The sequence below is a fragment of the Pristiophorus japonicus genome, chromosome 9 (genome assembly GCF_044704955.1).
Source record: "Pristiophorus japonicus isolate sPriJap1 chromosome 9, sPriJap1.hap1, whole genome shotgun sequence".
In the NCBI taxonomy this organism is placed as follows: Eukaryota; Metazoa; Chordata; class Chondrichthyes; family Pristiophoridae; genus Pristiophorus; species Pristiophorus japonicus.
In genome coordinates, this window is record NC_091985.1 from 137,849,210 (window position 1) to 137,876,922 (window position 27,713).

Genomic DNA, 27,713 nt, shown 5'->3' on the forward strand with positions numbered 1-27,713 from the left:
GAGGCCCAACCTACTCAACCTTCCCTCATAAGTCAACCCCCTCATCCCTGGAATCAACCTAGTGAACCTTCTCTGTACTGCCTCCAAAGCAAGTATATCCTTTCGTAAATATGGAAATCAAAACTGCACGCAGTATTCCCGGTGTGGCTTCACCAATACCTTATATAGCTGTAGCAAGACCTCCCTGCTTTTATACTCCATCCCCTTTGCAATAAAGGCCAAGATGCCATTGGCCTACCTGATCACTTGCTGTACCTGCATATTAACCGTTTGTGTTTCATGCACAAGTACCCCCAGGTCCCGCTGTACTGTGGCACCTTGCAATCTTTCTCCACTTAAATAATAACTTGCTCTTTGATATTTTTTTCTGCCAAAGTGCATAACCGCACACTTTCCTCCATCTGCCAAATTTTTGCCAACTCACTTTGCCTTTCTCTTTGTCGTTTGCATTGCCAGTTTTTGACAGCATTTGAAGCTATACATTTCTAAACAAGTTATGAACATAACTTTGGTCTATGCTGTAATTGGTAGCATTTCCCAAAACTATTTTTCCATTAATTCAGGAGTTTCCCAGGGTTGTGTCCTCTTCCACTCTGTTCTGTCCCCATTCAAATTTCCTCCTAAATTTAGCATCCGACCCTGTAAATTATTTTACTGTGTCGGGACCTCAACTGTTCACTATTTATTAACAACTTAGATGATGGCATAGGAAGTCATCTATCCAAATTTGCCGATGACACAAACAATGATAGCATTGTAGATGAAAGCATAAAATTACAAAGGGATATTGATAAATTAAGTGAATGGGCAAAACTGTGGCAAATGGATTTTAACGTAAGCAAATGTAAGGTCATCCACTTTGACCTAAAATGGATAGAATAGGGTACAGTCTAAATGGTGAAAAGCTTTAAACAGTGGAGGTCCAAAGAGACTTGGGGGTGCAGGTACATAGATCATTAAAATGTCATAAACAGGTACAGTAAATAATCAAAAAGGCTAATGGAATGCTGGTCTTTATACCCAGAGGATTAGAGTACAAGGGGGTAGAAGTTATGCTGCAGCTATACAAAACCCTGGTTTTACCACACTTGAAGTACTGTGAGCAGGTCTGGGCACCACTCCTTAGGAAGGATATTTTGGCCTTGGAGGGAGTGCAGCGTATGTTTACCAGAATGATACCCAGACTTCAAGGGTTAAGTTACAAAGAGAGATTACACAAATTAGGGTTGTATTCCCTAGAATTTAGAAGGTTAAGGAATGATCTAATCAAAGTTTTCAGGATATTAAGGGGAACAGATAGGGTACATAGAGAGAAACTATTTCTGTTGGTTAGGGATTCTAGGACTAGGGGGCATAGTCTAAAAATTAGATGGTAGAGGTTCGGAACTCTCTTCCGCAAACGGCAATTAATGTTGGACCAATTGTTAACTTTAAATCGGAGATTGTTAGCTTTTTGTTAACCACAGGTATTAAGGGATATGGGCCAAAGGTGGGTATATGGAGTTAGATTGCAGATCAGTCATGATCTCATTGAATGGCGGAGCAGGCTCGAGGGGCTGAATAGCCCACTCCTGTTCCTATGTTTAGTGCATACAACCCGCACTTTTCTTGCAGTGCAACAGCTGAATCACTACACAGAGCCGCAGATGTTTACAGCAAAGCAGCTTGTGATTTGGCCCATTGTGTCTGCGCTGGATCGATGCTAGAGCAATCCAAATCTAATCCCAATTCCTGGTCTGGTCTCTCCCCATAGCTCTGTAACTTCATCTACTTTGAATGTTTATCTACCCTTCCCTTAAAAGATCTACTCCATATCCTTTGACCACCCCCCCATCAAAAATAGCCCTGAAATTCCGGCCTCCCTAGGTCCATGCGGACTTTCCCGATCTGTCAAAAAGGCTAATGGAATGCTGGTCTTTATATCCAGAGGATTAGAGCACAAGGGGATAGAAGTTATGCTGCAGCTATACAAAACCCTGGATTTACCACACCTGAAGTACTGTGAGCAGGTCTGGGCACCACTCCTTAGGAAGGATAGTTTGGCCTTGGAGGGAGTGCAGCGTAGGTTTACCAGAATGAGATCATGACTGATCTGCATCTCGGGAGCGAGGACATCCCCACGGCAGAGATTGGGCTATTTGCCCGTCTCTTGCCCTGCGAATGTCCTTAAAACTTTTGTGCCTGGTAAAAGCAAGCGCATAGCCTACTTTTACCAGCGTAAGAGTTTAAAAACATATCAAAAACATTAAAAGAACATTTTAAAATACATATTTGTTAAAAATCCTGCCTACTCAGGTAATTTTATTTTAAATCATAATTACATTTTTTTTTAAATCGGCAAAAAAGTTTATTTTCAATAAGATTTCTATCAATTTTAATTTCTATACTGTAATTATGTGAGGTATTTTTTTAATGTTTTATGTAGTAGTTGGGTGTGTTTTTCATTCATAGTAATAAGAGTTTCGTAAGTCCGAAACTCCTATTACTATGAATGAGAAAATACTTTACCGTGTTTGGGTGTCCAGGCCCACGTGACTCCTATGGACGTCCCAACGTGAACTCACTCCATTGCGCAAGAAAAGGAGGCCTCGAGTCCAGGATCTCTGGCGTGCCTTCGACCAAAATGTAAGTGCGCATCTTTTCTCCTATTTTTAGTCGAATGCCCGCGGGAAGAAGAAACCGGGATTTCAGGGCCAATGTTTTATTCAAGTTCTTCAAAAACGTACCTTCTTTATGTCACTCCAACAGCTGCTCCCTTTTATAGTTACACCCTTAATTCTTCTTCAGTTATCAAGAACCTGTGCCTCACCATCTCCTCCGACTTCAAAATGGAACTCAAATTCCTTTGATTTCCCTTCAATAACTCAAGTACACACCTGTTCAATTCTTGAATTCGCAACCCCATGTTAGGGAGGTTCTAACACTTCACACACTCCAGGACGGATACAAGAAAAGCCTTCTGTTAAGACATCTCCCTCCTCATCTCTAGGCTCCAACTTTTCTTTTTCCATCTCTCTGTTGCAACCTTCCTCGTTTCTATTTTATTGGAACCACTATCAGTGTTCCTTTGAACTTTCCTTTCTTGTTCCTTCTAAGTTATGTCATCCTATAAGCTTCTCTTCATCCCTATATTGTGTTGAAATCAAAGTATATCACCCACTCTTCTACTGTAATGCATTTTTTCCTTGCTCCTCAAAACTGTGAAACTCATCTCCCTTGGTCATTCTTTCCTTCTGCAATTTACAGAAGTAAACTCAGAAAAATAAAGCACTGAAAACATGCAACAGGTCAGCCAGCATCTAAAGAGAAAGATAGATGTTTCGAGCCCCGACAAACACCTGATTTTAGTTTTTATTTCAGATTTGCAGTTTTTTTATTTTTTATTGTACTTTTAAAATTCCAGCTTGGTACCTGTATCACGTAAACACCACTTCCTAATTTACCTCATCTCTTTTACTCTGGTCTTCACTTTGGTTTCTTGTTCGTAAGAAAAAGTTAAAGCAAAAACCTGGTAGACAAATTCATCAAATTTTTTTTTCCAAAAAGTGTTGTTAAAGCAAAATAATACTTTTTAAAAAATCAACTAAATGTCTGAATACACTTTTACTGTAGATGAACTCAGTTTAACAGGTAGGAAAATAAAGGCAAAGTAATTAAATTTACAAATACTTACTATATTCAGTAATTTTCTGTACTCAAAACTGATTTATCCAATAATCTGAATTAAGTATTATAAATAACAATGGAAATTTGATGCTAAAAATTTGAAATCAGATAATTTGAATTAAGCAACTGTACTTTCACACTATCCATTTGTTAACAACTTTAATTTTCCAGGTAAGATTTTACAAATTAGTTACCATAATTATTGGTAGGATGTAGTTTGCAGCATTTTATTGATAGCTCATAGTAGTACCTGCAAGTTCAATGTGGTGACAGCTACAAAACAATACAGCAGAAATTGACTCAGTAGGTTTTAAGGACTAACACTCCAATATTTGAAATAACTTTGCTTTCTGCAAAGGAGATTTACAAGCAGGCTTCAGCTTATGAACATGCACACAAGAACAGAAAACTGAAGGTCAGCAAATTCTACACCTATACAAATTTCGAACTCATTTCTGCTAGAGTTGAATGGCAATGTTTCCTTATTGTTAACGTAAATTTTATAAAAACAAAAAGTGCTGGAATTACACAGCAAGTAAGTCAGTATTTATGCGAGATACAGCAGTGTAGTGGTTATGCTATTGGACCAGATATCCAGGGGCCTGTTCAAATCCTACCGAGGCAGTTTGAGAATTTGAAAAAAAATCTGGAAATAAAGAGTTGTATCAGTAAAAACGACCATGACGCTATTGGATTGTCGTAAAAACCCACATTCGCGAGTGCCCAATGTCCTTTACGGGAAAAAAAACTGCCGTCCTTACCTGGTCTGGCCTATATGTGACTTCAGTCCCACATGAACGTGGTTGAATCTTAACTCTGACTCTGAAGTAGCCTAGCAAGGCACTCAGTTGTATTAACCGTGACAGTTTTATCAACCCGCTACAAAGAATGTGTGGTAATAAGGATGCAGTGTGGTTTAAGAAAGCCCACAAGGCAAGAAAGAATGGGCAATAAATACCAACCGTACCAGCAATGCCCAGATCCCAAAAATGAATATATATTTTTAAAACTATCAAGGGATCATTTTGGATGGGCTCTTTAGTAAGCACTGTTTTAACAAAGTCACTAGCCCCTGGCATTCATAGAATCATAGAAATTTACAGCACGGAAGGATGCCATTTCAGCCCATCATGTCCACGCCGGCCAAGACTGGTCCTTTGCCAGGAGTTGACCCTGCTGCTGTGGGTTTCCAACATTTTCTGTTTTTATTTTCAGCAGTTGCCATTTATCTTTACAATATGAGTATGATGAAAGGTTTCCAAGTGCTGTACAAGTTGCACTGCTTGATGCTCAGTGGCTGGATCAGATCAGCCCCGAACTCTCCACAAACTAGGCGAAGGCCAGTCAGTGTACCTGGTGCACTGTACCTGGCGGCGCCCCAGGCACAACCTGGACACACCCCTCTGTCCGTCCGCCCGTCCGTCTCACACACGGTCCCCGCTGTGCCGAACACTCCTTCCTTCCGTCCCACAGCCCCAACACCCGCTCCCCAGTGCCGGGCACAGCTCCTCCCCCCGGCGGCTGTCAGTCCCACCTCGGGAACTCGGGGCGGGCGGGCTGCGGGGAGACGGGGCTGAGCCCGGCCCGAACTCGGTTCCCTCTCTCTCCCCTCGGTGGCGGCCGCGGTTCTTGCTTGAACTTACCTGACTCCGGGGCGGGGCTAGTCTGAGCCGGGCCGGTCCGGACTGCTCGCGGCCTGTGCCGGGTCCGGGGTCCGGGTGAAGCCGGGGCTTTAAGTGGCCATCGGGCGGCGGTGAGGCTCGAGCTCGGCCCAGAAACCACAACAAGACAAACGGCCGCCTCTCGCGCTCAGCCGCCGGCAACGCGCAGGCGCACGGGCAGGAGCAGCGAGCGCGGACCGGAACCACCCTGCCCGAGGTACGCATGTGCGGGGCTCCCGGACCGCTGTTACGAGTCGCTCCCTGAGCAGGTGAGACCAGACGTTGCTAACTCTGGCTGAATGCATTACTGGAGGCTTCATCACATGGCCATTGGTCACCCGTCCCTCCTCGCCGCCAATTGATTCTCAACTGTCAGCCTCTCCCTCCCCCCCACAATCTCCAATATTTTTCTAACTCATAAAAAATAAAATGAAAAGTGTTCAAATAAAATGAAAAAAAACACACTTTTTTAATGCTCGCAGCAGTGTCCTGAAGATCAATCTTCAATTCTTGGAGACTCCAGGCCAATCCTGGAGGGTTGGCAACACGAGATGGGATAGTTGTTACCAATGATATTTATATTTGGGGTGGGGAATGACAATATACTGGCCCAGAAATCCCAGCCGGCTGCTTCCTGCGGGCGATCGGGTAAAAAAAACTTTCAAAAAATGTGTACTTACCTTATCCTGTTGCACCCACGCGAGTTCCCGGTCCTAAGGCCTCCTCTGACTGCACGTCGCAGCGCGTGTACATCGGGACGTGCGCAGGCCTGGAGGTGCAGTCACATGGCTCTAGGCAGCCAATCAGTTAAAGTATGTTCTCATTCATAATAATGGGAATTCCGTAAGTTGGAGTTCCCATTATTATGAATGAGAGACAGCCCCCAAAACACACAAAACCAATAAGAAAAAATACACCACATATTTTTATTAATTTAAATTAAAGTTATTTATGAATTTAAAAAATATATTTTTGCGATTTTTAGAAAAGTTTTTAAAATTGTGGTTTAAAATAAACTTTGGGGAGGGTTTTTAAACATTAAAATGTTTTCAAATGCTTTTGTGTATTTTAAAATTACACCTGTAAAAGTAGGCTATGCGCCTGCTTTTATCAGGCGCAAGAGTTTTGAGGATATTTACTGGGCAAGATATGGGTAAATCCCGCAATCTTGCCCTTGCAAATGTCCTTGCTCCTGAGATACGGAAGATCTGTCAAGCTCCGGCTTAACAGATCGGAAAAGCCAGTTTTCAGCGCGTGCGCATTGTGCGCTGAAAACCGGCTTTTGCAATGCCTTCCCGGGTCCATAGACACTCAGCACAGACCCAGGAGGCTGGAATTTCTGCCCCACTATTAATAGTACGCAGATCGCAAGATCACTTATATAGGAATGAGGGGAGCCAATATGATACGTGCATGGAGGCGCAGGGCAAGGCTAGAATACTTCATGAGTACTTTGTATCGGTGTTTATTAAGGAAGAGTATGCTGACAAAATATTGGTAGAAGCGGAGATGGTAGAGGTAATGGATGGGGTGAAAATTGATAGGTAGGATGTACTGAAAAGGCTGGCCAAGCTTAGAGTGGATAAGTCGCCTGGTCCGGATGGCTTGCATCCCAGGTTGCTAAGGGAAATGGGGCTGGAGATAGCGGACGGGCTTGCTATAATCTTCCAATCTTCCCTAGATGTGGAGGAAGTGCCAGAGGATTGGAAAGTGGCAAATGTGACACCCTTGTTCAAGAAACTGGTCAGTTTAACATCAGTAGTGGGTATGGTTTTAGAAATAATAATCAGGGATAAAATTAATAGGCACTTGAAGAGGTTTAAATTAATTCACGAGAGCCAGCACGGATTTGTAAAAGGTAGATCGTGTTTGACTAATCTAATTGAATTTTTGATGAAGTAACAGAGATTAAGAGAATGCAGTGGATATTGTCTATATATATTTTAGGAAGGCATTTGAAAAAGTGTCCCATAAAATTCTGGTTAACAAAATAGGATGCTCATGGAATAGAAGGGTCAGTGTCAGCTTGAATTGGCTTAAGGATAGAAAGCAGCAAAATGGTTGTTTTTCACCACTGGAGGATGGTGGACTGTAGTGTTTCCCAGGGGTCAGTGCTAGGACCATTGCGTTTTTGATATATATAGATAACTTGGATATTGGAATACAGAGTAAAATTTCAAAATTTGCTGATGATACCAAACTTTGAGATGTGGCAAACAGTGAGGATGATACCAAATGACTGCAACAGGACATGGATAGGCTGGCAGAATGGGTAGACAAGTGGCAGATGGAATTTAATACAGAGAAGTGTGAGGTGATGCATTTTGACAGAAAGGTTAGGGAGAGGCAATATAGACTTAATGGTACAGTTGTAAAGAGTGTGCTGGGACAGAGGGACTGGGGGTTCATGTGCATAGATCTTTGAAGTTGGCAGGACATATTGAAAGTATAGTTAGCAAAGCATATGGGATCCTGTGCTTCATAAATAGAGGTATTGAGTACAAAAGCAAGGAAGTTATGCTGGACCTTTATAAAGCTCTGGTTAGGCCACAACTGGAGTATTGCATCCAGTTCTGGCCACCACACTTTAGGAAGGATGTGAATGTCCTTGAGAGGGTGCAGAGGAGATTTGCAAGAATGGTTCCAGGGGATGAGGTATTTTAGCGACAAGGTTAGGTTGGAGAAGCTGGGGTTCTCCTTGGAGCAAAGGAGACTGAGGGGAGATTTGATAGAGGTGTTCAAGATTATGACAGGTTTAGATAAGGTAGACAAAGAAAAGCTGTTCCCATTAGCTGATGGTACAAGGACTAGGGGACATAGATTTAAGGTTTTGGGCAAGAGATAGAGGGGGGATGTGAGGAAGAACATTTTTCCACAGCGAGTGATAATGACCTGGAACTCACTGCCTATGAGGATGGTGGAAGTGGAGACAATCAATGATTTCAAAAGGAAATTGGATAGGCACTTGAAGGAAATAAACTTGCAGGGCTATGGAGATAGAGCGCGAGAAAGGGACTTGCTCTACAGAGAGCTGGCATGGACTCGATGGGCCGAATGGCCTCCTTCTGTGCCACAATGACTCTATGGGCTGGAAATTCCCTAAACTTGCGTCCGTTTTTTTGACGATATTTCGCCACGGCGAACTGGGAAATTCGGAGAAGTCTTGCGTCGGCAAGTACCGCTGGGGAACGGACTGCTGGTGTGCAAGACTCGAAATAGTGCTTTTGTAAAAAATGTGGCTCGCAGCGCACCCATAGATAGGACGAAAAAAAATGCCCGGGAATAACCTGCGTTGTAGTCCTTGGAACAGCAGTAGGTATGAAGACCTGCAAAAAAGGTAAGCTAAGGTTTTTATTTTTTAATTCTTTTGCAGCAATTCAAATTTTAAACAACAGCAAAGAATGACTAAAAAAGCAATAAAGAAAGGAAAGATAGATTACGAAGGTAAACTTGCGCAAAACATAAAAACAGATAGTCAAAGCTCTTACAGATATTTAAAATGGAAAAGTGTGACTAAAGTAAATGTTGGTTCCTTAGAAGATGAGAAGGGGGATTTAATAATGGGAAATGTGGAAATGGCTGAGACCTTAAACAATTATTTTGCTTCGGTCTTCACAGTGGAAGACACAAAAACCATGCCAAAAATTGCTGGTCACAGGAATGTGGGAAGGGAGGACCTTGAGACAATCACTATCACTAGCGGGGTAGTGCTGGACAGGCTAATGGGACTCAAGGTAGACAAGTCCCCTGGTCCTGATGAAATGCATCCCAGGGTATTAAAAGAGATGGCGGAAGTTATAGCAGATGCATTCGTTATAATCTACCAAAATTCTCTGGACTCTGGGGAGGTACCAGCGGATTGGAAAACAGCTAATGTAACGCCTCTGTTTAAAAAAAGGGGGCAGACAAAAGGCAGGTAACTATAGGCCAGTTAGTTTAACATCTGTAGTGGGGAAAATGCTTGAAACTATCATTAAGGAAGAAATAGCGGGACATCTAGATAGGAATAGTGCAATCAAGCAGACGCAGCATGGATTCATGAAGGGGAAATCATGTTTAACTAAATTACTGGAATTCTTTGAGGATATAACGATCATGCTGGATAGAGGTGTACCGATGGATGTGGTGTATTTAGATTTCCAAAAGGCATTTGATAAGGTGCCACACAAAAGGTTACTGCAGAAGATAGAGGTACGTGGAGTCAGGAAATGTATTAGCATGGATTGGCTGGCGAACAGAAAGCAGAGAGTCGGGATAAATGGTCCTTTTCGGGTTGGAAATCGGTGGTTAGTGGTGTGTCACAGGGATCGGTGCTGGGACCACAACTGTTTACAATATACATAGATGATCTGGAAGAGGGGACAGAGTGTAGTGTAACAAAATTTGCAGATGACACAAAGATTAGTGGGAAAGCAGGTTGTGTAGAGGACACAGAGAGGCTGCAAAGAGATTTAGATAGGTTAAGCGAATGGGCTAAGGTTTGGCAGATGGAATACAATGTCGGAAAGTGTGAGGTCATCCAACTTGGGAAAAAAAAACAGTAAAAGGGAATATTATTTGAATGGGGAGAAATTACAACATGCTGTGGTGCAGAGGGACCTGGGGGTCCTTGTACATGAAACTCTTTTAGAGTCTACCTGTAAAACATAAAACATTAAACCGTGCCACCCGCCCTGGATGACACAGCAGACATTTACAAGGCCCTTTTTTTCTTTTTTGTGTTTTTTTTTGTGTGTTTTTTTTGTGGGGTTTTTTTGGGCGCTAAAATCACATTTTTTGCAGTGCCCCCTATAAAAGGGAGGGGGACACTAAAAGCACCGGCAATTAAAACAAATTAAACTTTAAAACGTAAAATCAAATTAAAATTTGGTTGCCGGGCGTGATGATGCACTCTAGTCCCTCCGGTGCCCACCTCTCGCGGAAGGCCGCGAGCGTACCGGTGGACACCGCGTGCTCCATCTCCAAGGACACCCTGGACCGGATGTAAGAGCGGAAGAGAGGCAGGCAGTCAGGTTGAACGACCCCCTCGACCGCCCTCTGCCTGGACCGGCTGATGGCACCCTTGGCCGTGCCCAGGAGCAGTCCTACGAGGAGGCCCTCGGACCTACCTGCTCCCCTCCGCACAGGGTGCCCAAAGATCAGGAGAGTGGGACTGAAATGCAGCCAGAATTTCAGGAGCAGCCCCTTTAGATAATGAAACACGGGCTGCAACCTCGTGCACTCAGTAAAAACATGGAACACGGACTCCTCCAGACCGCAGAAATTGCAGGCGGCCTGGGAGTCCGTGAACCGGCTTAAAAATTTGTTGCACGGCACTGCTCCGTGCACCACCCTCCAGGCCAAGTCCCCGATGAATAGTGGGAGGACTCCCGCATAGAGTGTCCTCCATCGGGGACCCCCGCCTCCTCCGGACGGCAAGATGGTACGCCATGGCGTGTCCGGACGGCCGGCGAGGATGGCAAAGTTGAGAGTGTGCAGGAGCAGGCCTTACAGGAAACCCCTCCGCGCGGAACTGAAAGGCACGAAGGGGATTTCCCCGAGGCGGCTCAAGTTGTGAGGCGCCGGCCCCCGAGGGAGGTTCCGGGATTTGGCGCCAATGAGGAATTCCGTCCGGACGGGGGTCAGTTCGGACGGGATCTCCCCACGTGCTTGAGCCTCCTCGATGCACCTAACAGAGTCAGGGCCCAAAGCTGTTTTTAGCGACTCGATGGCTTCGGTCGCGTGGCGGACGTCGGCTGAATTTAGGCGCCGCGCCAGCGTGCCTGGCGCCATCCAGCCCGCTCCTCCACCATCAAGCAGGTCCCTGACCCTGGTCACCTCACCAGCCACAGCCCTCTCTTCCGACCGCCACATAAAACCTCGGTCGTGGAGGTACGGATTCCCGAGCAGCGGCTTCCTTGTGTATGAAACTCTTTTTGAGTTTACCTGAAAAAAAACAAAAACATTAAACCGTGCCACCCGCCCTGGATGACACAGCAGACATTTACAAGGACCTTTTTTTCTTTTTTTTGTGTTTTTCTTTTTTTTTGGTTTTTTTTTGGGCGCTAAAATCAAATTTTTTCCAGTGCCCCCTATAAAAGGGGAGGGGGACACTAAAAGCACCGGCAATTAAAACAAATTAAACTTTAAAACGTAATATGAAATTAAAATTTGGTTGCCGGGCGTGATGATGCACTCCAGTCCCTCCGGTGCTCACCTCTCGCGGAAGGCCGCGAGCGTACCGGTGGTCACCGCGTGCTCCATCTCCAGGGACACCCTGGCTCGGATGTAAGAGCGGAAGAGAGGCAGACAGTCAGGTTGAACGACCCCCTCGACCGCCCGCTGCCTGGACCGGCTGATGGCACCCTTGGCCGTGCCCAGGAGCAGTCCTACGAGGAGGCCTTCGGACCTACCCGTTCCCCTCCGCACAGGGTGCCCAAAGATCAGGAGTGTGGGACTGAAGTGCAGCCAGAATTTCAGGAGCAGCCCCTTCAAATAATAAAACAGGAGCGGTCCCTCGCCTCGAGGGTGCAGTTAAAATCCCCCCCGAGGACAATGCAGTCGCCGACGTCGACGGAGCCAAGAAGAGCGGACACCTCTTCAAAGAAGCGCGTTTGCTGCGGGCCGGGCTGAGGGGCGTACACGTTCACGAGATGGAGCGGCACGTCCCCCAGGCGAACCGTTACGTGCAGCAAGCGGCCTGGCACAGGCTCCTCGACCCCCAAGATCTCCGGCTGAAAATGCGGGCCCAGCAAGATGGCCACCCCACTAGAAGTGGCGGTGAGGTGGCTCATGCGGACCTCTCCTTGCCATTCCAGGAGCCACGTGGCTTCGTCTCCCGGAACGGTGTGGGTTTCTTGCAGGAAGCACACCGCATATTTGCCCTCCCGCAGGAGCGAAAAATTGTCAAATCTACGGCGTGCCCCTCTGCCGCCGTTGATGTTGAGGCTGGCTATGGTTATCTTCATGGCAAAAGCATAGTGCAACCTCTACCTTAACCTATTGTGGGGGAGGGAGCGGAGTCTTTTGTTGAACTCCACTCCCTCCGCAGCCCAGCGAGGAGTCCCTCGAGCTCGCGCAGCTCAAGGTGTTGCGCCTTTGTCAAGGGCCCGCCCGCGGCCAAGGTTTTAGCGGCGGCGCGGACGGAACCCTTGATCAGCTCTGGCTCGGACCATTTTTCCAGGGCCAGTCGGGCTTGGTCGCAGCGACCCCGGCTCTGGGCCAAAAAGTCCCGGAGTTCCTTTGCAGGAATGAGGAGGGCCTCAGCGGCAGCCGCGAGCAGATCCACCGCCTCCCTGGCGGTGGTCTCTCGTTCTTCTCCCGCGTCCCCCACCGAGACCCTGACCTCCTCCGGGAGGTGGCCGCCAGCAGCCGGCCCATCGACCGCACAAGGTACGGCAAATGACCCGGCCGCTCCAACCGGCCCTGGCTCTGCCCCGATCCCACCCCCAGAATCGTCGGCAGAGGAGTCCCCACTGGGCTCTTTTAAAAATGGTGCTGGGTCGGGAAACGACAGCGGAAGGGGTTCCCCCTCCGCCCCAGGAACTGGGGAACAAGGAGAGACCCGGCCATAGGAAATCCCCAGGCTCCCCAAGTGCTCCAGCTCCAAAGTAAGGGGCGAGGGTGGGTGTTCCTCCCCCTCCCCGCTGCCACCCCCCGGCCCAGCATTTACAGTGTCATTAAAATTGTTAATAATTTGTGTTTCTTCCGGGTCGAGCAAATCCCGGGGGAAGTTGGATATTGGCTGGGCGGGATCAGGTATGGCCTTTTCGGCCCCGCCCGCCTCAGTCCCCGGGACGCCCGGCCCGGCGGCAATGCATTCCTCCGCGATCCCCACGCCCCCCACGACAGGCAGATCTTCCATGCCATCCCCGGGAGGCAGAGGCTGGGCAGCCTCGACTGTCTCACCCTCCCCGGGGACAGACTCCTCCCGCCTACGGCGCTGCTTGGGGGCGCTGGTGGGGGACGCGGGACACGCGGCGGGCACCGACTCCTCCGCGGAGGGATGTTGTTCCCTCTCCGCCTCAACGGAGCGGCGCCTCCTTTTGTTGCTGGGGGTGCGCTGAGGCAGGGAGACCTCCATATCTGCCGAGGCCTCCCGCTCCGCCCCCCCCTTTTCCTTTTCTTGCCCGCGCCCCGGCCCCTCTGTGGTGTTGTTCAAGGGCTCGTGCACGGGCTCAGGGCACCCCGCGCTCGCCGGTGACTGGGTTGGGCCGAGCGCGGTGGTCAAACTTTCTGGCGCACTGAGGGGACCCGCCTCTAGATGTTTCGCCTTGTTCCGCGCCTTCTTTCCGGTCGGACGCTCTCCCTCCCCCCCGCCGGAGGCCCTAAAAACAAAGGCCTCCGACGATGCCCGCGCACCTACGGCTCCCGGCACGCGGACGCAACTAGGGGGAGGGGTGGTGGCGGCGTCAGCCTTGGCCGCCTTCGGTGGTTTGGCGGCCTTGGAGGCGGGGCAGTTCTTGCGAACGTGCGCCACCTCCCTGCAGGTATGGCACCGCACGCCGTCCGACGTCCAGAAGACGCGGTAGGCAGTCCCCTCGTGCACCACATTAAAATGCCCTTCCGTCGTGTCCTCCCGCGCCAGCCAGACAAAGAGCTGGCGGCGGAAGGAGAACACGTGGCGCAGGCTGTTCTCCCTGAGGCCGAGCGGTATGGGGTTGATCCCCGACCTTACCTCCCCCAGTTGGTGTAGGTGAGGGAGGAGGAGCTCAGCGGGAACAAAGGGCGGGACGTTTGACACGATGACCCTCTGCGCGGTGGCCTCGAGAGGGTCCACCGGCAGGAACGTCCCGCCCACCGTGAGCCCCTTTTCGAGGGCCAGGGACACCGCCCGCTCCGACCCCAGGAAGAACACGGCCTTCCCAGACATTTTGGAGGCTGCGACAATGGCCGAGGGGCCGACTACCCCAGCCATCGCCCGCACGCACTCCTCGATGCTCATTGTGGGGTGAGTGTAGCTCTTGACCCCGTGTTTTTTCGTTATTAGTGTAAAAGGTGGCAGGGCAGCGGGTGGCGCAGAAGGTGCCGTGGATGTGGACACCGCCTGCGCATATGTCCTTGCTGGCCCCGCCACCGGCGTGGATGGGGTCGCCATCACGGGGTCCCTTTAAGGGCTACACCCACCCCAAAGTCACAGGCCTTAATGGTCTTGGTTGGCCTCGTTTAATATGACTGAGCAGAGGAGCACTGAACGAGGCACACCTCTCCCCTAGTTGGCAATTGGGGAGGGGCCTTGCTCCCTCTGCTCAGTTGTCTCAATTGTTTTGTTTTTTTTCCAATTTGGGAGGAAGGGCTCTCAGAGAGAGAGGGGAGAAACAGAGATTAACAGAGAAAGAGAGAGGGGGGTGGGAAGGCGGGGGGGAACTGCGAGGGCAGGTCTCCCCTCGCAGCTGTGGGTGGGTGCAATCCCCAGATGGCAAAACACAAATAGTCTTTGGGGTGGTCTTCGGGTGAGGGGAGAAGATGTCTTCACCTGGGGCAGCTAGAGCCACCCAGGCACACACTCCCAACGATGTTTAACGGGTGATTGAAGAAATCTTCAGCCTGGTAGCTCCAGCTACCCCAGGCTAGGCAATGGGGGGGGGGTTCAATTGTGTGTGGGGCCTAGTTATAAGCAAGGCCCCCACACAAACTATCCACACACACACATCCCCCGTGATGTTCCGGCCCTAAGTGGTCTTCTTTCCTCCCCCCACCGATACAACAAAGTCTATTGGGGACTGCACCAATACACCCACCTGTAGAATAGTAGAGTCTCCCTCCTTTCACACTGGATGTTGTTGTTGGTATTTCCCCCTCTCTCCAACTCTTTGTAGAATGGAAAAAGATGTTAAAAGTTTTCTGCTTTCCTCCTCTCCCTCTGGGTGAAAGTTGGTGGTGAAGCCCCTTCCTTCCTTCTCTTCCTGGGCTGTTCTCAGGGCTCTCCAGGCCTTCCTAGGCAGGAGCTAAGGTTGGTAGCTGCTCCTCTCACTGCAGCTCAGCTCCAACTGTGCAGGACACGCCTCCACTGCTCCACGATTGGTTCCTTGTGCATGAAACTCTTTTTGAGTTTACCTGAAAAAAAACATAAACATTAAACCGTGCCACCCGCCCTGGATGACACAGCAGACATTTACACGGCCCTTTTTTCTTTTTTTTGTGATTTTCTTTTTTTTTTTGGGCACTAAAGTCAAATTTTTTCCTCCAGTGCCCCCTATAAAAGGGGAGGGGGACACTAAAAGCACCGGCAATTAAAACAAATTAACTTAAAAACGTAAAATCAAATTAAAATTTGGTTGCCGGGCGTGATGATGCACTCCAGTCCCTCCGGTGCCCACCTCTCGCGGAAGGCCGCGAGCGTACCGGTGGACACCGCGTGCTCCATCTCCAGGGACACCCTGGCTCGGATGTAAGAGCGGAAGAGAGGCAGGCAGTCAGGTTGAACGACCCCCTCGACCGCCCGCTGCCTGGACCGGCTGATGGCACCCTTGGCCGTGCCCAGGAGCAGTCCTACGAGGAGGCCTTCGGACCTACCCGCTCCCCTCCGCACAGGGTGCCCAAAGATCTGGAGTGTGGGACTGAAGTGCAGCCAGAATTTCAGGAGCAGCCCCTTCAAATAATAAAACAGGGGCTGCAACCTCGCGCATTCCATAAAAACATGGAACACGGACTCTTCCAGACCGCAGAAATTGCAGGCGGCCTGGGAGTCCGTGAACCGGCTTAAAGATTTGTTGCACGGCACTGCTCCGTGCACCACCCTCCAGGCCAAGTCCCCGATGAATAGTGGGAGGACTCCCGCATAGAGTGCCCTCCATCGGGGACCCCCGCCTCCTCCGGAAGGCAAGATGGTACGCCATGGCGTGTCCGGACGGCTGGCGAGGATGGCAAAGTTGAGAGTGTGCAGGAGCAGCCTGTACAGGAAACCCCTCCGCGCGGAACTGAAAGGCACGGAGGGGATTTCCCCGAGGCGGCTCAAGTTGTGAGGCGCCGGCCCCCGAGGGAGGTTCCAGGATTTGGCGCCAATGAGGAATTCCGTCCGGACGGGGGTCAGTTCGGACGGGATCTCCCCACGTGCTTGAGCCTCCTCGATGCACCTAATAGAATCAGGGCCCAAAGCTGTTTTTAGCGACTCGATGGCTTCGGCCGCGTGGCGGACGTCGGCTGAATTTAGGCGCCGCGCCAGCGTGCCTGGCACCATCCAGCCCGCTCCTCCACCATCGAGCAGGTCCCTGACCCTGGTCACCTCACCAGCCACAGCCCTCTCTTCCGACCGCCACATAAAACCTCGGTCGTGGAGGTACGGATTCCCGAGCAGCGGCTCCTGCAGGACAGCCGCCACTCCAGCCGGCGGAGAGCTGCGCTTGGTGGAGACTTTGTTCCAGACCCTGATGAGGTCCCTGTAAAAGACAGGCAGTTCCCGGAGAGCGGTCCTGACACATACCAAGTTCACAAACAGGAGCTGCGTGTCGTAGTTGAGGTCGCGCTGCTGGCGGAAGAAATACGTCGCCAGAGCGCACCACCGAGGAGGGGGCTCGACGTAAAGGTATCTCTGCAGGGTCTGAAGACGGAAAGTCGCGAGCTGGGCGCTGACGCACACCAACGACTGACCGCCCTCCTCAAACGGGAGACTCAAGACCGCAGCAGAGACCCAGTGCTTCCTGTTGTTCCAGAAGAAGTCCACCAGCTTCTTCTGTATCTTGGCGACAAACGCAGGGGGAGGGGTCAAAGTGACCAGCCGGTACCACAACATTGCGGCCACCAGCTGGTTTATGACTAGCGCTCGACCCCTGTAGGACAGCACTCGGAGCAGTCCTGTCCAGCGCCCTAGGCGAGCGGCGACCTTGGCCTCCAGCTCCTGCCAGTTCGCCGGCCAGGCTCCCTCGTCGGGGCTAAGGTAGACTCCCAGATAGAGGAGATGGGTCGTACTCCAGGCAAAAGGCCTGAGCTCCTCCGGCAGGGAGTCCACCCACCACTGACCCACCAGGAGTCCGGAACATTTTTCCCAGTTGATTCTGGCGGAGGATGCGGCCGAGTAAATCTCCTGGCACTCACGCATCCTCCGCAGGTCAGCGGGATCCTCTACCGCGAGGAGCACGTCATCGGCGTAAGTCGAGAGGACGACCTCCACGCCCGGCCCTTGCAGAGCCAGTCCCGTCAACCTCGTCCGCAGGAGGCGCAGGAAAGGCTCCACGCAGACGGCGTATAACTGGCCGGATATGGGGCATCCCTGGCGCACCCCTCTCCCGAAGCGAAGGGGCGCCGTCAAGGACCCGTTAACCTTAATCAGACACTCCGCGGCGGCGTACAAAAGTCGGATCCGGGCGACGAAATGCGTCCCAAACCCGAAAGCGCACAGAGTTCCGAGCAGATAGTCGAGATCCACCCTGTCGAACGCCTTCTCTTGGTCGAGAGATAAGAAGGCGACCGACAGACCAGCCTCCTGGGAATGATGGATGAGGTCCCGGACCAGATGGATGTTGTCGTGGATTGTCCGGCCCGGGACCGTGTAGGACTGGTCGGGGTGGATCATGTGGTCCAGCACAGCACCAAGGCGAGCAGACATCACCCTGGCGAAGATTTTGTAATCCGTGCTGAGGAGGGAGACCGGGCGCCAGTTCTTAAGGAGGCGGAGATCGCCCTTCTTAGGTAGCAGGACGATGACTGCCCTGCGCCAAGAGAGGGGCATCTCCCCGGTCAATAGACTTTCCCCCAGGACCCGCGCGTAGTCGCCCCCCAGGACGTCCCAGAACGCCCTGTGGAACTCCACGGTCAGCCCGTCCAGCCCCGGGGATTTTCCCCTCGAGAGCCGGTCGAGGGCACTGGTCAGCTCCGCCAGGCTTAGCGGAGCTTCCGGATTTTCGGCGCCCTCCGGGCTGACCTTTGGCAGGTCCTCCCACAAAACTCTACGCGCTTCCTCGCTGGACGGCTCCGGAGAGAACAGGGCCCCGTAATATTCACGGGCCCTGTTGTTGACGCCCTCCGGATCCGAGACGAGAGAGCCGTCGTCGGCCAGCAGCGTCAAGAGCTGCTTACGGACACTCTGTCTTTTTTCCAGCGAGTAGAAGAAGGGGGAGCCGCGGTCCAGATCCCGCAGGAACCGGATCCGCGACCTCACGAACGCGCCTCGGGACCCGCCGAGCTGCAGGTCCTTCAGCGCGGCCTTCTTCGCTTCGTACACCGTCCGCAGGGCCGGGTCCCCAACGACTTGACCAAGACGGGACTCCAGGTCGAGCACCTCTTTTTCTAGGCGCCCGACCCTGGCCGCCCACCTCTTGGTCGACCCCCTCGCGTACTCTTGACAGAAGACGCGGACGTGAGCCTTGCCCACGTCCCACCATAGCCTCAAGGAGGGGAAGCCCCCCTGCTTCCTTCTCCAGTCGGCCCAGAATCGACGGAACGAGTCCTGGAACCGCACGTCCTCCAGCAGCCGGTTGTTAAAGTGCCAGTACGCAGACCCCGTCCTCGCGCGGAGCGAAGCGAGCTCCGCCCACACCAGGTGGTGGTCCGAACACGGCACCGGCCGCATGGAGGCCGCCGGGATGCAGGAAACATACGCCCGAGACACGTAAAGGCGGTCGACTCTAGACCATCCTACTCCAGGCCTCACCCAAGTAAAGGCGCTGGAGTCGGGGTGGAGATTTCGCCAGACGTCCACCAAGTCGAAGGACCCGACCAGGTCCCTCAACTTCTCCATCGCCGTCATGCACTGCGGGGCACCGGAGCGGTCCCTCGCCTCGAGGGTGCAGTTAAAATCCCCCCCGAGGACAATGCAGTCGCCGACGTCGACGGAGCCAAGAAGAGCGGACACTTCTTCGAAGAAGCGCGTTTGCTGCGGGCCGGGCTGAGGGGCGTACACGTTCACGAGATGGAGCGGCACGTCCCCCAGGCGAACCGTTACGTGCAGCAAGCGGCCTGGCACGGGCTCCTCGACCCCCAAGATCTCCGGCTGAAAATGCGGGCCCAGCAAGATGGCCACCCCACTAGAAGTGGCGGTGAGGTGGCTCATGCGGACCTCTCCTTGCCATTCCAAGAGCCACGTGGCTTCATCTCCTGGAACGGTGTGGGTTTCTTGCAGGAAGCACACCGCATATTTCCCCTCCCGCAGGAGCGAAAAATTGTTAAATCTACGGCGTGCCTCTCTGCTGCCGTTGATGTTGAGGCTGGCTATGGTTATCTTCATGACTAGAGCATAGTGCAACCTCTACCTAACCTATTGTGGGGGAGGAGTGGAGTCGTTTGTTGACCTCCACTCCTTCAGCAGCCCAGCGAGGAACTTTTTGAGCCGGCGCAGCTCAAGGCCTTGAGCCCTTGATAAGGGCCCGCCCACGGCCATGGTTTTAGCGGCGGCGCGGACGGACGCGACGAGCAGCCCCGGCTCGGGCCATCTTTCCAGGGCCAGACGGTCTTGGTCGCGGCGACCCCGGCACTGGACCAAAAAGTCCCCGAGTTCCTCTACGGGAATGAGGAGGGTCTCAGTGGCGGCCGCAAGCAGATCCACCGCCTCACTGGCGATGGACTCGAGATCTTCACCCGCGTCCTCCACCGAGTCCCCGTCCCCCCCCGGGAGGTCGCCGCTAGCAGCCGGCCCGTCGACCGCACGAGGTACGGCAAACGGCCCGGCCGCTCCATCTGGCCCTGGCTCTGCCCCGATCCCACCCCCAGGATCGTCGGCAGAGGAGTCCCCACTGGGCTCTTTTAAAATTGGTGCTGGGTCGGGAAGCGACAGCGGAAGGGGTTCCCCCTCCGCCCCAGGAACCGGGGAACAGGGAGAGACCTGGTCAAAGTAATGTTCCAGGTCCTCCAATTCCCCCAGCTCCACAGTAGGGGGCGAGGTTTGTTGTTCTTCCCCCTCCCCGCCGCCACCCCCCAGCCCAGCATGTGCATGTTCTGTGGTATTTATCATATTTTCAGTTTCTGCCGAGTCGAGCAAATCCCGGGGGAAGTTGGGTATTGGCTGGGCGGGCTCAGGTTCGGCCTTTTCGGCCCCGCCCGCCTCAGTCCCCGGGACGCTCGACCCGGCGGCTACACATTCTTCCGCTGGCCCCACGCCCCCCACGACAGGCAGATCTTCCATGCCCTCCCCAGGAGGCAGCGGCTGGGCAGCCTCGACTGCCTCACCCTCCCCGGGGACAGATTCCTCGCGCCTGCAGCACAATTTGGGGTCGCTGGTGGGGGACGCGGGACACGCGGCGGGCACCGCCTCCTCCACGGAGGGATGTTGTTCCCCCTCCGCCTCATTGGGACGGTGCCTCTTTTTGTTCCTGGGGGTGCGCGAAGGCAGGGAGACCTCCATGTCTGCCGAGGCCTCCCGCTCCGCCCCCCCTTTTTCTTTTCTTGCCCGCGCCCGGGCCCCTCTGCGGTGTTGTTCAAGGGCTCGGGCACGGGCTCAGGGCACCCCGCGCTCGCCGGTGACTGGGTTGGGCCGAGCGCGGTGGTCAAACTTTCTGGCGCACTGAGGGGACCCGCCTCTAGATGTTTCACCTTGTTCCGCGCCTTCTTTACGGTCGGACGCTCTCTCTCAACCCGCCGGAGGCCCTGAAAACAAAGGCCTCCGACGATGCCCGCGCACCTACGGCTCCCGGCACGCGGACGCAACTAGGGGCAGGGGTGGCTGCGGCGCCAGCCTTGGCCGCCTTCGGTGGTTTGGCGGCCTTGGAGGCGGGGCAGTTCTTGCGAACGTGCCCCACCTCCCTGCAGGCATGGCACCGCACGCCGTCCGACGTCCAAAAGACGCGGTTGGCAGTCCCCTCGTGCACCACATTAAAATGCCCTTCCGTCGTGTCCTCCCGCGCCAGCCGGCGGAAGGAGAACACGTGGCGCAGGCTGTTCTCCCTGAGGCCGAGCGGTATGGGGTTGATCCCCGACCTTACCTCCCCCAGTTGGTGTAGGTGAGGGAGGAGGAGCTCAGCGGGAACAAAGGGCGGGACGTTTGACACGATGACCCTCTGCGCGGTGGCCTCGAGAGGGTCCACCGGCAGGAACGTCCCGCCCACCGTGAGCCCCTTTTCGAGGGCCAGGGACACCGCCCGCTCCGACCCCAGGAAGAACACGGCCTTCCCAGACATTTTGGAGGCTGCGACAATGGCCGAGGGGCCGACTACCCCAGCCATCGCCCGCACGCACTCCTCGATGCTCATTGTGGGGTGAGTGTAGCTCTTGACCCCGTGTTTTTTCGTTATTAGTGTAAAAGGTGGCAGGGCAGCGGGTGGCGCAGGAGGTGCCGTGGATGTGGACACCGCCTGCGCATATGTCCTTGCTGGCCCCGCCACCGGCGTGGATGGGGTCGCCATCACGGGGTCCCTTTAAGGGCTACACCCACCCCAAAGTCACAGGCCTTAATGATCTTGGTTGGCCTCGTTCAATATGACTGAGCAGAGGAGCACTTAACAAGGCACACCTCTCCCCTAGTTGGCAATTGGGGAGGGGCCTTGCTCCCTCTGCTCAGTTGTCTCAATTGTTTTGTTTTTTTTCCAATTTGGGAGGAAGGGCTCTCAGAGAGGGGAGAAACAGAGAGTAACAGAGAAAGAGAGAGGGGGATGGGAAGGGGGGGGAACTGCGAGGGCAGGTCTCCCCTCGCAGCTGTGGGTGGGTGCAATCCCCAGATGGCAAAACACAAATAGTCTTTGGGGTGGTCTTCGGGTGAGGGGAGAAGATGTCTTCACCTGGGGCAGCTAGAGCCACCCAGGCACACACTCCCAACGATGTTTAACGGGTGATTGAAGAAATCTTCAGCCTGGTAGCTCCAGCTACCCCAGGCTAGGCAATGGGAGGGGGTGTTCAATTGTGTGTGGGGCCTAGTTATAAGCAAGGCCCCCACACACACTATCCACACATACACACCCCCCGCGATGTTCCGGCCCTCAGTGGTCTTCTTTCCTCCCCCCACCGATACAACAAAGTCTATTGGGGACTGCACCAATACACCCACCTGTAGAATAGTAGAGTCTCACTCCTTCCACACTGGATGTTGTTGTTGGTATTTCCCCCTCTCTCCAACTCTGTAGAATGGAAAAAGATGTTGAAAGTTTTCTGCTTTCCTCCTCTCCCTCTGGGTGAAAGTTGGTGGTGAAGCCCCTTCCTTCCTTCTCTTCCTGGGCTGTTCTCAGGGCTCTCCAGGCCTTCCTAGGCAGGAGCTAAGGTTGGTAGCTGCTCCTCTCACTGCTCACAGCTCCAACTGAGCATGACACGCCTCCACTGCTCCTCAATTGGCCCTTGTGCATGAAACTCTTTTGGAGTTTACCTGTAAAACATAAACATTAATCGGTGCCACCCGACCTGGCTGACACACGAGATATTTAAAGGCCCTTTTTTTCCCTTTTTTGTGCTTTTTTTTGTGTTTTTCTTTTTTTTGGGGTTTTTTTTTTCCCGGTTTTTTTTTGGGCGCTAAAATCACATTTTTCCAAGTGCCCCCTATAAAAGGGGAGGGGGACACTAAAAGCACCGGCAATTAAAACAAATTAAACTTTAAAACGTAAAATCAAATTAAAATTTGGTTACCGGGCGTGATGATGCACTCCAGTCCCTCTGGTGCCCACCTCTCGCGGAAGGCCACGAGCGTACCGGTGGACACCGCGTGCTCCATCTCCAAGGACACCCTGGACCGGATGTAAGAGCGGAAGAGAGGCAGGCAGTCAGGTTGAACGACCCCCTCGACCGCCCGCTGCCTGGACTGGCTGATGGCACCCTTGGCCGTGCCCAGGAGCAGTCCTATGAGGAGGCCTTCGGACCTACCCGCTCCCCTCCGCACAGGGTGCCCAAAGATCAGGAGAGTGGGACTGAAGTGCAGCCAGAATTTCAGGAGCAGCCCCTTCATATAATGGAACAGGGGCTGCAACCTCGTGCATTCAATAAAAACATGGAACACGGACTCCTCCAGACCGCAGAAATTGCAGGCGGCCTGGGAGTCCGTGAACCGGCTTAAAAATTTGTTGCACGGCACTGCTCCGTGCACCACCCTCCAGGCCAAGTCCCCGATGAATAGTGGGAGGACCCCTGCGTAGAGTGCCCTCCATCGGGGACCCCCGCCTCCTCCGGACGGCAGGATGGTACGCCATGGCGTGTCCGGACGGCAGGCGAGGATGGCAAAGTTGAGAGTGTGCAGGAGCAGCCCGTACAGGAAACCCCTCCGCGTGGAACTGAAGGGCACGGAGGGGATTTCCCCGAGGCGGCTCAAGTTGTGAGGCGCCGGCCCCCGAGGGAGGTTCCGGGGTTTGGCGCCAATGAGGAATTCTGTCCGGACGGGGGTCAGTTCGGACGGGATCTCCCCACGTGCTTGAGCCTCCTCGATGCACCTAACGGAGTCAGGGCCCAGAGCTGTTTTTAGCGACTCGATGGCATCAGCCGCGTGGCGGACGTTGACAGAGTTTAAGCGCCGCGCCAGCGTGTCTGGCGCCATCCAGCCCGCTCCTCTGCCATCGAGCAGGTCCCTGACCCTGGTCACCTCACCGGCCACAGCCCTCTCTTCCGACCGCCACATAAAACCTCGGTCGTGGAGGTACGGATTCCCGAGCAGCGGCTCCTGCAGGATGGCCGCCACTCCAGCCGGCGGAGAGCTGCGCCTGGTGGAGACTTTGTTCCAGACCCTGATGAGTTCCTTGTAAAAGACAGGCAGCTCCCGGAGGGCGGTCCTGACACCCCCCAAGTTCACAAACAGGAGCTGCGTGTCGTAATTGAGGTCGCGCTGCTGGCGGAAGAAATACGTCGCCAGAGCACACCACCTAGGAGGGGGCTCGACGTAAAGGTATCTCTGCAGGGTCTGAAGACGGAAAGTCGCGAGCTGGGCGCTGACGCACACCAACGACTGACCGCCCTCCTCAAGCGGGAGACTCAAGACCGCAGCAGAGACCCAGTGCTTCCTGTTGTTCCAGAAGAAGTCCACCAGCTTCTTCTGTATCTTGGCGACAAACGCAGGGGGAGGGGTCAAAGTGACCAGCCGGTACCACAACATTGCGGCCACCAGCTGGTTTATGACTAGCGCTCGACCCCTGTAGGACAGCACTCGGAGCAGTCCTGTCCAGCGCCCTAGGCGAGCGGCGACCTTGGCCTCCAGCTCCTGCCAGTTCGCCAGCCAGGCTCCCTCGTCGGGGCTAAGGTAGACTCCCAGATAGAGGAGATGGGTCGTGCTCCAGGCAAAAGGCCTGAGCTCCTCCGGCAGGGAGTCCACCCGCCACTGACCCACCAGTAATCTGGAACATTTCTCCCAGTTGATCCTGGCGGAGGACGCGGCCGAGTAAATCTCCTGGCACTCACGCATCCTCCGCAGGTCAGCGGGATCCTCTACCGCGAGGAGCACGTCATCGGCGTAAGCCGAGAGGACGACCTCCACGCCCGGCCCTTGCAGAGCCAGTCCCGTCAACCTCGTCCGCAAGAGACGCAGGAAAGGCTCCACGCAAACGGCGTATAACTGGCCGGATATGGGGCATCCCTGGCGCACCCCTCTCCTAAAGCGAAGGGGAGCCATCAAGGACCTGTTAACCTTAATCAGACACTCCGCGGCGGCGTACAAAAGTCGGATCCGGGCGACGAAATGCGTCCCGAACCCGAAAGCGCACAGAGTTCCGAGCAGATAGTCGTGATCCACCCTGTCGAACGCCTTCTCTTGGTCGAGGGATAGGAAGGCGACCGACAGACCAGCCTCCTGGGAACAATGGATGAGGTCCCGGACCAGATGGATGTTATCGTGGATTGTCCGGCCCGGGACCGTGTAGGACTGGTCGGGGTGGATCATGTGGTCCAGCACGGCACCAAGGTGAGCAGACATCGCCCTGGCGAAGATTTTGTAGTCCGTGCTGAGGAGGGAGACCGGGCGCCAGTTCTTAAGGAGGCGGAGATCGCCCTTCTTAGGCAGCAGGACGATGACTGCCCTGCGCCAAGAGAGGGGCATCTCCCCGGTCGCCAGACTTTCCCCCAGGACCCGCGCGTAGTCGCTCCCCAGGACGTCCCAGAACGCCCTGTGGAACTCCACGGTCAGCCCGTCCAGCCCCGGGGATTTTCCCCTCGAGAGCCGGTCGAGGGCACTGGTCAGCTCCGCCAGGCTTAGCGGAGCTTCCAGATTTTCGGCGCCCTCCGGGCTGACCTTCGGCAGGTCCTCCCACAAAGCTCTATGCGCTTCCTCGCTGGACAGCTCCGGAGAGAACAGGGCCCCGTATATTCACGGGCCCTGTTGTTGACGCCCTCCGGATCCGAGACGAGAGAGCCATCGTCGGCCAGCAGCGTCAAGAGCTGCTTACGGACACTCTGTCTTTTTTCCAGCGAGTAGCAGAAGGGGGAGCCGCGGTCCAGATCCCGCAGGAACCGGATCCGCGACCTCACGAACGCGCCTCGGGACCCGACGAGCTGCAGGTCCTTCAGCGCGGCCTTCTTCGCTTCGTACACCGTCCGCAGGGCCGGGTCCCCAACGACTTGACTGAGACGGGACTCCAGGTCGAGCACCTCTTTTTCTAGGCGCCCGACCCTGGCCGCCCGCCTCTTGGTCGACCCCCTCGCGTACTCTTGACAGAAGACGCGGACGTGAGCCTTGCCCACGTCCCACCATAGCCTCAAGGAGGGGAAGCCCCCCTGCTTCCTTCTCCAGTCGGACCAGAATCGACTGAACGAGTCCTGGAACCGCACGTCCTCCAGCAGCCGGTTGTTAAAGTGCCAGTACGCAGACCCCGTCCTTGCGCGGAGCGAAGCGAGCTCCGCACACACCAGCTGGTGGTCCGAACACGGCACCGGCCGCATGGAGGCCGTCGGGACGCAGGAAACGTACGCCCGTGACACGTAAAGGCGGTCGACTCTCGACCATCCTACTCCAGGCCTCACTCAAGTAAAGGCGCTGGAGTCGGGTTGGAGATTTCGCCAGACGTCCACCAAGTCGAAGGACCCGACCAGGTCCCTCAACTTCTCCATCGCCGTCATGCATTGCGGGGCACCGGAGCGGTCCCTCGCCTCGAGGGTGCAGTTAAAATCCCCCCCGAGGACAATGCAGTCGCCGACGTCGACGGAGCCAAGAAGAGCGGACACTTCTTCGAAGAAGCGCGTTTGCTGCGGGCCGGGCTGAGGGGCGTACACGTTCACGAGATGGAGCGGCACGTCCCCCAGGCGAACCGTTACGTGCAGCAAGCGGCCTGGCACGGGCTCCTCGACCCCCAAGATCTCCGGCTGAAAATGCGGGCCCAGCAAGATGGCCACCCCACTAGAAGTGGCGGTGAGGTGGCTCATACGGACCTCTCCTTGCCATTCCAGGAGCCACGTGGCTTCGTCTCCTGGAACGGTGTGGGTTTCTTGCAGGAAGCACACCGCATATTTCCCCTCCCGCAGGAGCGAAAAATTGTTAAATCTACGGCGTGCCTCTCTGCTGCCGTTGATGTTGAGGCTGGCTGTGGTTATCTTCATGACTAGAGCATAGTGCAACCTCTACCTAACCTATTGTGGGGGAGGAGTGGAGTCGTTTGTTGACCTCCACTCCTTCAGCAGCCCAGCGAGGAACTTTTTGAGCCGGCGCAGCTCAAGGCCTTGAGCCCTTGATAAGGGCCCGCCCACGGCCATGGTTTTAGCGGCGGCGCGGACGGACGCGACGAGCAGCCCCGGCTCGGGCCATCTTTCCAGGGCCAGACGGGCTTGGTCGCGGTGACCCCGGCACTGGACCAAAAAGTCCCGGAGTTCCTCTACGGGAATGAGGAGGGTCTCAGCGGTGGCCGCGAGCAGACCCACCGCCTCACTGGCGATGGACTCGAGATCTTCACCCGCGTCCTCCACTGAGTTCCCGTCCCCCTCCGGGAGGTCGCCGCTAGCAGCCGGCCCGTCGACCGCACGAGGTATGGCAAACGGCCCGGCCGCTCCATCTGGCCCTGGCTCTGCCCCAATCCCACCCCCAGGATCGTCGGCAGAGGAGACCCCACTGGGCTCTTTTAAAATTGGTGCTGGGTCGGGAAGCGACAGCGGAAGGAGTTCCCCCTCCGCCCCAGGAAACGGGGAACAGGGAGAGACCTGGTCAAAGTAATGTTCCAGGTCCTCCAATTCCCCCAGCTCCACAGTAGGGGGCGAGGGTTGTTGTTCTTCCCCCTCCCCGCCGCCACCCCCCAGCCCAGCGTGTGCATGTTCTGTGGTATTTATCATATTTTCAGTTTCTGCCGAGTCGAGCAAATCCCGGGGGAAGTTGGGTATTGGCTGGGCGGGCTCAGGTTCGGCCTTTTCGGCCCCGCCCGCCTCAGTCCCCGGGACGCTCGGGCACCGCCTCCTCCACGGAGGGATGTTGTTCCCCCTCCGCCTCATTGGGACGGTGTCTCTTTTTGTTCCTGTTGGTACGCGAAGGCAGGGAGACCTCCATGTCTGCCGAGGCCTCCCGCTCCGCCCCCCCCTTTTTCTTTTCTTGCCCGCGCCCGGTGTTGTTCAAGGGCTCGGGCACGGGCTCAGGGCACCCCGCGCTCGCCGGTGACTGGGTTG

The 27,713-nt window shown here is 54.3% G+C and overlaps 1 protein-coding gene across 1 annotated transcript in view; it reads right to left on the minus strand.

Annotated features, from left to right (window-relative positions):
* Positions 1-6,087, minus strand: part of LOC139273243 (GDNF-inducible zinc finger protein 1-like) — a 66,782-nt gene extending 60,695 nt beyond the window's left edge. Inside the window, exon 1 of the mRNA XM_070889885.1 lies at positions 6,008-6,087. The gene's annotated coding sequence lies outside the window, so the exon portion shown is untranslated. The remainder of the gene's footprint in view (positions 1-6,007) is intronic.
* Positions 6,088-27,713: the final 21,626 nt, after the last annotated feature.